This window comes from Callithrix jacchus, chromosome 14, assembly GCF_049354715.1.
Source record: "Callithrix jacchus isolate 240 chromosome 14, calJac240_pri, whole genome shotgun sequence".
In the NCBI taxonomy this organism is placed as follows: Eukaryota; Metazoa; Chordata; class Mammalia; order Primates; family Cebidae; genus Callithrix; species Callithrix jacchus.
In genome coordinates this window covers 9,980,388-9,989,055 of record NC_133515.1, presented here as the reverse complement: position 1 = coordinate 9,989,055, position 8,668 = coordinate 9,980,388, and the positions used below count along the sequence as shown (strand labels likewise).

Genomic DNA, 8,668 nt, shown 5'->3' with positions numbered 1-8,668 from the left:
ATGCCCCGTTCCCTGAAACCCAGGGCTTGGAGAGCCCAACAGTGTCACCATATCACATGCTGCAGAGGTTTCTAAATGTTTACCCTCTGTTTATGTACTCAGCACAGACTGGAGTACTACCTCACTTTGGTAGTACACTCGAGACTCTGAGACTACCTCATGCTTACAATCCCAGCACTTTGGGAGGCTAATGTGGGAGGGCCACTTGAACCCAGGAGTTTAAGACCAGCTTGGGCAACATAGAGAGAACATGTCAAGACATGTTTAAAAACTTAAAAATTAGCTGGGTATAGTGCTATGCAGCTGTAGCCCCAGCTTCAGGGAGGCTGAGGTGGGAAGATCACCTGAGTCTGGAAAGGGCAAGGCTGCAGTGCAGTCTACGGCAGCGCACTCCATCTTCGGCAACAGAGACCCTGTCTTTAAAAAAATATGTTTTTTTTTTTTGAGACAGAGTTTCGCTCTTGTTACCCAGGCTGGAGTGCAATGGCGTGATCTCGGCTCACCGCAACCTCCGCCTCCCAGGTTCAGGCAATTCTCCTGCCTCAGCCGCCTGAGTAGCTGGGACTACAGGCACATGCCACCATGCCCAGCTAATTTTTTGTATTTTTAGTAGAGACAATCATTCTATAGAAAGATTAACAATAATAAAAACAAAACAATAAAACAAAACAAAAAAATAAAGCCATTCCATTTCTAAGGGCTAGTTCTAGAAAGCCAAGTATATGTACAGGCTGTCATCTGTCCACTCAGTTGAGAGACCCATTGCCCACAATCATCTTGCTATAATTTATCTGCTGCTCTTCCTTGAAGGTGTCCTTCATTTTTGCTCTCTTTAGCCCTCCATCCCAGGGAAGTTCAGTCAGGCCTCCTTGTATAGCAGTAGCAGACTTAACCCTGTTGGCAAACTGGACTGCATCTTCTCCTTCCTCTCTGGTCATGGGGGCATGTACCACACGTCACAGACGATGGCCCAGCTGGTCATCATTCACAGCAGGTAGCTGACCATGTTGTACTTTCTACTGTTCCAAAATGCATCACCAAACTGAGGGTTAGACTTAATTGCAACTGGATGTATGGTTCCTCCAATTTCAAAGCTCCCCTTTTTAAACAGCATGACTGAAGTATTGTTGATGCAGGTTCCTTCAGGAAAAATTAATATGGGTAATTTCTTCTTATCAGCAATATGTTCTTTTGGTCTCTTAGTAACCAGGTGTTGATATTTCATTTCTGAGCATTCAAACCAGACATGAGGACAAGGCTTGATCATAGCTCTCTGAGTAATTCCCATCAAGCCACCATGAACCTGGGCAACCATAGCATAACATCCATCTGTTGTCAAGATTAAAACATCAATTGGGGAAGTATGGTTGGCAACACAAATGCCTCCCTTCTGGGATCTGTACTGCTTGTTATGATAATGAATGGTACCAGAGAGGGCTCGAACACAGATCCGGTAGCAAGTCAGATGGACCAGTTCACTCAGCCAGTTTTTGAGGCCATATCTGGCAGCTTCCCAACCAGTGTAGTTCCTATAACCAGCAAACTGATACAAATGAAAGCCAAGGTAACCCTCAGAGGCAGTAGGACACAATAGCGCACTATGATGCCCAGCACCCACACCATAGTGAGTTGCTGTTTTCTTTTTTTCAGGATCCGAGGACACCTTTATTGTGCATGTGCCCCGCAGAGCAGCCTCAGGCATTCTGGCAGTAGCTGAAGTTGATGCGTAGCAGGAAGTCCTCCAGGTGAGGCTGGTAGCCGTGGTTCACCAGCTTGGTCACCACTTAGAAGAGAAAGTGGGAGTAGTACTTGAAGGTGTTGTAGGACTGCTGCATGAGTGCAAAGTTGGGGTGTCCTGCACCCCACGGGCCCCCAGCAGGAACCCAGGCCTGGGATATGAGCTGGCTGCGGAACTTGAGCACAAGGCTGAAGATGCTGTGGATGATGTTCATGACGGGCGCCGCCTTCTCGGTGAGCAGGGCCCTGAAGACGGCCTTGTGCAGGTACTCCGCATGCATGCGCTGGATCTCCTCCAGGTCGCCCATGGTGGCCAGCCTGGCCCCGAACTCACACCAGGTGACGTGCAGGATCTGGTTGGCAATGTAGCCCTGGATGACCCTCACAAAGTGCTGCATCTCGTGCTTGAACAGCTGCAGCTGGCAGAACTGCATGGAGCTGGACATGTGGCTCAGCAGGGCTGTGCGCTTGAGGTGGAAGCAGATGTCCTTGAGTGCCCACATCATGAGCTTCAGCTGCAGCAGGAAGAAGACGCCGCTGTACTTGCTCAGGCAGCCCTCAGTGATGAAGATGTTGAGGGGCCAGTCCACCTTGTACCTGAGCTCCAGGCAGCTCAGCACATCCGGGGCATTGGGGGCAAACACCTCCGGAAGGTACTTGAGGGCGAGGGAGAGGTTGGAGGAATGCGGGGTGTCCCCGTGCAGGCTGCACTGCAGAGCCTTGCTCAGCATGGAGTTCAGCACCAGCGGGTTGAGCAGCTCCCCAGGCATCTGCCAGGCCCCAAGCTTCTCAAAGAGTAGGTCGCTGAGGGACTGGGGGAACTCGCCGTCTTCCATCAGCAGGAAGTGCCCCAGTGCCTCATAGTGTGCCTCCAGGTGCAGCTCCACGAAGAAATAATCAACGGCGGCCTTGTTCACCAAGGAGATGTGGGCGCCCAGCGGCGCCGTGCTGGAGGGCTTCATCAGCACGGGCAGCGTCAGCAACTCACTCAGCTGCACAGCAGTCTTGTCTGTGGCAGACTGGACCTGGGGGTCCCCGGGGAAGGCGAAGGCCCAGGGAAACATGGGGCACAGAAGGTAACTGATGGGTGGCTCGGACATGGACTCCTAACTGTCCAGGTACCGCTCCAGGTGGTACTGCCCTGCCAGGCCTGCCAGGTAAACCTGCTCCCCGTCCCAGGCCTCCGCCACCTCCTCACCAGGTCCTGGGCTGCTCTGGGCAGCTGCGTCTTCCTGTGAGTTCAGAGGCCAATTTGGAGAGAGGTCCTCAGTGTCCGCATTCCTCCCAGGGCCTGGTTCTTCAGAGACGCTGTCTCCCAGGGTGTTGGGCCAGCATGGCCCAGTGGGAGACACACCCGACGCATTCTCTCCCATGCTGGTGGTGTCGTCAGACACTTGTCCCTAGATGTTCCACTGTGGCCGGGAGGGAGCCATGTCCGACATGTTCTCTCCCATGCTGATGGTGTGGTTAGACACATGTCCCTTGATGTTCCACTGTGGCCAGGAGGGAGCCACGTCCAACATATTCTCTCCCATGCTGACACTCTCCTCCCCACAGCCTAAGCTGTTGGGGGGAGAGAGATGGTCCCACTTCTACAGGCAGCCATGGCCCACAGTCCAGAGCAGTGTTCTGTGCTCCCAGGCTGAGCGCTGACTGGGACGTGTGGCCAGGGAGGCTCTGTTGGGGCCTGGGTGTGTTGGGCTCAGTTTCTGGTGAGAGGGCCCCCAGCATCACATGGGGTGGATGGATAGGTCCATGGGTGTTCCACCATGGCCAGGTGGGAGCCATGTCCAACACACATCCCCAAGCTGATGCTGGCATTGGACACGTGCCTATGGGTGTTCCACTGTGGCCGGGTAGGAGCCACATCTGACACATTCTCCCCAATACTGATGCTGGCATCGGACACATGTCCATGGATGTTCAAACGTGGCTGGGTGGGAGCCACGTCCGACACGTTCTCCCCAACCCTGATGCTGGCATCACACACATGCCCATGGATGTTCCACCGTGGCTGGGTGGGAGCCATATCTGACATTTGCTCCCCGACCCTGGTGCTGGCATCGGACATGTGCCCATGGGTGTTCCACCATGGCTGAGCGGGAGCTATTCCAGAATTGTAGCCCCTTGTGGGAACACCACCCCCTGACACATGACCAAAAAGCTGCTCTGTGTGCTGGCTGCTCCCCTCCTCCAGGGCAGCACACCTGGGTGGGTGTGAGGGAGGCAGGGCCACTGCAAGGCAGAGACACAGGCATCCAGCTTCCCATGAGTGTCCTCCCACAGCTGCAGCCCTGAGCCGCCCAAGCTGCACTCTGCAGCCTGGAGGGGCCCTGGTGAAGATGAGGCGGCCACAGCCGGCCTCAGGACAGTACTAAAGTCGTACTCCTGTGGCTTGGAGGGCTGAGTGCTGGCTGCTGCGGGTGCCTCCCCAGGAGCTGAGGCGGGCAGGTCCGAGCTGATGGTCTGTAGCACTGCCTCCAAAAGAGGGATTGTGCCAGTCTGCACAGACTGCTCAGCCCCTGGGCCCACAGGTAGGAAGTCTCCAATGCTGAGGCCATCAGAGAAGGGCCCAGGCTCTTCTGCCTGCTGCAGCCCTGTGCCACCAGCTCCCACTGCTAGAGGCTTAAGGGGCTGTAGGGTCCGCAGGTCTGGCCTGTTTGGACAATCACAGGAAGCTGAGTGTTGCTCTGCAGTCCCAGAATCACAGCCTTGGCCTCCGTCTGGGTGCTCAGGGCCAGATGTGACCTGGGAGTGTGGGCTCAACAGAAAGTCTGATGGCTCCTGGGGCTGGTGAGCCTCAGTCATCGCTTTCAGCATCTCCCGAATGTGTTTCTCATCTTCTAAGAGAAAGCGAAGCCGTGCACTCTCCAGTCGGTGCCTCTGGATTCTCCACAGCGCCTTCTGCTCCCGACAAGCTGCCTCTGCAGAGAGCTTGCTATAGTGGTTGACCAGCGCCTGCCTCGCCTTCCTCTCCAGCTCCTCCTCCAGGGACTTCAGCCTCCTCTCCCTGTCTCGGAGCCCACGGGCATAGCTGAAGTCATCATCCAGCTCCTCCTGCCTGGCCGCCTGGCGTCGCTCCTGGTCCTTCACAAACTGTTCCTTCAGCCTCTGAAACTGCTCGCACTTCCAGTCATCCAAGGCCATCCGCTCTGACATCTGCGGCTCACTAAGTGCACTCAGGACCCTGGAGGCTGCTTCCTGGGCATGAGCGATTAATTCCTGTTTTGCAATTTCCATACGTAATTCCTTCTCCTCCTTGCTGACAGAGCTGTGGCGGGCCACTCTCTCCATGCGCCCAACATAGACAGCACAGTCCTTCTCAATCTCCTTCAGCTCCTCCAGGGAGAAAATCACTGAGATCCAGGGGACGGGGACGTCGGACCAACAGAGGTAATGCCGGAGACAGCAGAGCTTCAGCAGGTTGATGGTCTTCCCGCAGACGTACACGTCATGGGCAATGTGCTTCAGAAACACAGGAGATGAGCACGTAGCCATGGGTCCAGTATGACTTATCTTGGAAGCTGAGGTACTCCTGGTTCACCTGAATCATGAACTTGCCATAGTGAACACCCCACTGTACACCCAGTCATGGATGAAGCGCGTGTAGGGCTCACAGCTGGTCTTCAGCAGGGACAGCAGCACAGGGTAGTGTTCATTGCTGCAGTTATGCAGCGCTTCCTGGTAGAGGTAGGACAGCAGCTTCATGCCAGTGGGAAACTCGGCCCTGGGCCCTCCTCCGCAGGTGCCTGGGAGTGCAGCACCAACACCACAGAGCTCGGCCAGGTACCTGAGCTGCCGGCCCAGTTTCTTGAAGAGAAAACCAAGGGTGAGGAGGCTCAGGGTGGGCAGAGTGGCGAGGAGTCAGGCCCAGTAATACTGCAGGTACCTCCTCAGGCCACTGGTGAAGGCCTGGAACACAAGGCCCTTGCTGTACGAGGAGTCCAGGATGGGCTGCAGAGAGAAGTGGCTCAGGTACATGTAGCAGGTCCCATACTCGGCCACCTCCAAGAGGAGGCTGCTGACGCTCTTGGGAGACACTCCTGACACATGGATGCCCCGCTTTACCACAAAGGCCTGAGCCAGCTGGCAGAGGGAAAACATGGCAGACACAACCCCAATCAAGACGTTCAGCACATCCTTCACCAGCTCGCACTCCTTCACCAGCACGGGCTGTGGGGCCTGCAGGATGCCCCCTGCAAGCAGCTGTAGCTCCCTGTGATGAAGCCTGCAGAACTTGTGGAAAGCCTCCCTTCCTGCCTCTGTCAGGTGAGGCTCCTCTCTGTGACCAGGCAGGCATCCAGCTCACTCCCAGCACCTCTTCTTGCTGGCCTCGTAGGTGAGTGCGGCTTCCCACAGGTCCATGTCTGGGGTCACGCTGGGCTCAGACTGGGAATCAGGAGTCAGGTTGGATGCTGACTAGAATCCTTCATCTTCCCACTGATCTATACTCTGTGGGACCTTAATGGCCAGCCCAGAGTTGTCCGCATTGTCCGGCATGGGGGGCAAGTCCAGTCGGACATCCATGCCGTAGGCGGAGCTGTGTACAAGCACACCAAAGAGTGAGACTCGGGTGTCTGTCTTGAACTTGTCCCCACAAGGGTCACCAAATGAGAAGAGCCAGACGGTGGGCAGGCAGGAGCCTGAAGTAGCCTCCATAACCTGAAGTGTATCCTGGATCATGTTGTGACACAAATACTCCTCTCTGGAGATCTCTCTCCAACACACTCAGGTTGTAGCAATCATAGCCGCCTTATGGAACGTTTCTCCCCACATGCTTGTTGTTAAGGAAGTAATCTTGTTTTCTCGGCAGCACTTGAGGGGGACCGCTCCCTGCCAGCTGAATCAGGAGTTCCAAAACAGACCCCACCTCCACAAGCGGACAGCAAGGGGCTGTCATCGACTGACCTGCTTGGTAGTGTCTGAGGTACACTTTGGGGGCTGCGCACAGCCAGCCATGCGGACACTGGCGGTCTGAATCCCACGGCCGTGTGGGCCAAGTAGGAGGCCATCTCCCCAGGCACGTGGCTTCAGGGTGTTTCCCATTGACTAGTTTGACCCTGGTTTGAATAAAGAGAAGTGCGTTTGGATTAGAAAAAAAAAAAAAAATTACCACGCCTGGCCTAAAAATAAAAATACCATCCTGTTCTTAAAAGATTTTAACCGAAAGTCACCTTTTTTTCATACGTCTTACAAAACTTATGATCTGGAGGGGGTCTATAATTACATATTTCCATGAAAAGTGTTCACTAGTAAAACAAGAGGAGAAACCTTGTCACAGGGGATCTTACAATGTAAAGATTAGATTTGTCAAGGTGGACTCTCCCCTTCTGCAGGAAGGATCAGAGCCCTGCAGCATCCTGTTCTTCCACCCTAGCCAGGTATTGGGCCCTTTCAAATGCAGAACTCCCTCCCTGCTACTCCAAAACATGTTCCAAGATATAGATACTATGACAGCCTTTAGAATGTGCAGGAAAAAAAAGCAAAAAAATACTTTTCCAAAGATGTCATTGCAAAGTCATTTCACATAGAATTTGCAGTCGAATTTTTTCAAAAAGAGTGTAGTGAATATATGGTAGTATAAGGAATGTGTATTAATTTCTTTTTATACAAGAGGAAATAAGACATAGAGAAGTAAGATGATGAGCCTATGGTGATATAAATATTTAGAAACAATCTACAAGTCAGATTGGGAAAAAAAGCTCTGCTGACTATCATAACAAAATTATTACAAAGTGTTTTAACTTATTTTACAGGTAACCATCCACATACATGTTACCATACTTGAATGTTTCTTGGAACATGTGGCTGAGAAGCGATTGGAACATGTGGCTGAGAAGCGACTGGAACATGTGATTCTAAGTTTCTTTTTATAACTTGTATCTTTCATTCCAGTGCTGTACGAAGTGACACATCTCAGCCTCTAGTACATTGTTATTTGTAACTGAAAAAAAAACAGTACTGCTTATCAGATTATCTGGAATTAACTATCAGTTCCTTTAAAAATCTCTAAATTAAATGACAGAGTGCCAGGAATTCTCATTTACTTATTTTATTGGTATCCTTAAAGATATTTATTGCTAGATGAACAGTAGATACTTAGTGCTTTGTTTGAAATGCCAGACCACACTCTCAGACCAATCTTGAAATGCAAGATTAATTTTTTTTTTTAGTCTTAGAGAACTATGACCCAGATGACATTGGGTACCATATATATTTTTAACATTTATTTTATTTTTAATAGAAAAACCATAAAGTTGAATACCATATATGTTTTAAACTTACATTATGTTTTAATGTAAAATATATAGCTCTAAAATCTAGATAACTCCTTAAAATTTTTGAAATACATATATATGCATATTTTTCAAAAACATGGTGCATAAAGAGAAAGAAACATTTTCCATTGAAGAGATCTAGAAACGGTGACCCACTCAGAAGAAACAATGAAATAAGCACACCTAAGGCCAGATTATTTTCTGATTACTATTTCCCACTAAAGAAACCAGAGTTCCTTGGAGAAACAGCTGGTTTCAAATCCAGCATAGAAAATGTACCCAAAGAACTTATAATATCTTGTCATTCCAGAATGCAAGGAAGCTCTCAAAGACTTCCAGGGTTATGTCAAAAAAATATCAGCACCCAAATTTCAGGAGCTTCTACTTCCCATCCCAGGCTGCAGTGTGTGTTGTTCTCTTCCCTGTGTCCATGTGTTCTCATTGTTCAGCTCCTACTTATAAGTGAGAACATTCAGTGTCTGTTTTTCTGTTCCTATGTTAGTTTGCTGAGGATAATGTCTTCCAGCTCCATCCGTGTTCTTGCAAAGGATATGATCTTGTTCCTTTTTATGGTGAAAAGATAAAGTTAAAAAGATAAAGGAGAACGTCTATGTTGAAAGACACTGATGAGAGATATAAACCAATAAGAATGT

The 8,668-nt window shown here is 50.9% G+C and overlaps 2 pseudogenes; both read right to left on the bottom strand.

Moving 5' to 3' along the window:
• Positions 1–746: 746 nt before the first annotated feature.
• LOC100407012 (glycerol-3-phosphate acyltransferase 3 pseudogene) lies at positions 747–1,423 on the bottom strand (annotated as a pseudogene).
• Positions 1,424–1,552: 129 nt separating this feature from the next.
• On the bottom strand, positions 1,553–7,160 carry LOC100406650 (gamma-tubulin complex component 6 pseudogene; annotated as a pseudogene).
• Between the last annotated feature and the right edge of the window lie 1,508 nt (positions 7,161–8,668).